A 946-nucleotide genomic window follows, 5' to 3' on the forward strand; every position below is an offset into this window, starting at 1 on the left:
GGCCCTGAAACGCTGCCTGGGTTTTTTCTCTTATTACGCCCAGTGAGTCCCCAACTATGCGGACAAGGCCCGTCCGCTAATCCAGTCCACAACCTTCCCCCTGTCGACAGAGGCCCGCCAGGCCTTCAGCCGCATCAAAGCGGATATCGCAAAGGCCACGATGCATGCCATCGATGAGTCCCTCCCCTTCCAAGTCGAAAGCGACGCGTCCGACGTAGCTCTGGCGGCCACCCTCAACCAAACGGGCAGACCCGTGGCCTTTTTCTCACGCACCCTCCACGCTTCAGAAATCTACCACTCGTCAGTGGAAAAGGAGGCCCAGGCCATAGTGGAAGCTGTGCGACATTGGAGGCATTGCCTGGCCGACAGGAGATTCACTCTCCTCACTGACCAACGGTCGGTTGCCTTCATGTTCGATAATGCACAGCGGGGCAAGATCAAGAACTACAAGATCTTGCGGTGGAGGGTCGAACTCTCCACCTATCGCTATGAGATCTTGTACTGTCCGGGGAAGCTAAACAAGCCTCCTGATGCCCTATCCCGTGGCACATTTGCCAACGCACAAGTGGACCGTTTCCAAGCCCTCCACGAGGACCTCTGCCACCCGGGGGTCACTCGGTTCTATCACTTCGTGAAGACCCGCAACCTGCCCTACTCCATCAAGGAGGTCAGAACAGCCACCAGGAACTGCCAAATCTGCGCAGAGTGCAAGCCGCACTTCTACAGGCCAGATAAAGCGCACCTGATAAAGGCTTCCCGTCCCTTTGAACGCCTCAGTCTGGACTTCAAAGGCCCCCTCCAGTTCGCCGACCGCAACACGTACTTCCTGAACGTGGTTGACAAGTACTCCCGTTTCCCATTCACCATCCCCTGCCCCGACATGACCGCTGCCATGGTCATTAAAGCCCTCTGCACCATCTTTACACTGTTCGGTTTCCCCGCCTAC

Source organism: Scyliorhinus torazame, chromosome 8 (genome assembly GCF_047496885.1).
Source record: "Scyliorhinus torazame isolate Kashiwa2021f chromosome 8, sScyTor2.1, whole genome shotgun sequence".
NCBI lineage: Eukaryota > Metazoa > Chordata > Chondrichthyes > Carcharhiniformes > Scyliorhinidae > Scyliorhinus > Scyliorhinus torazame.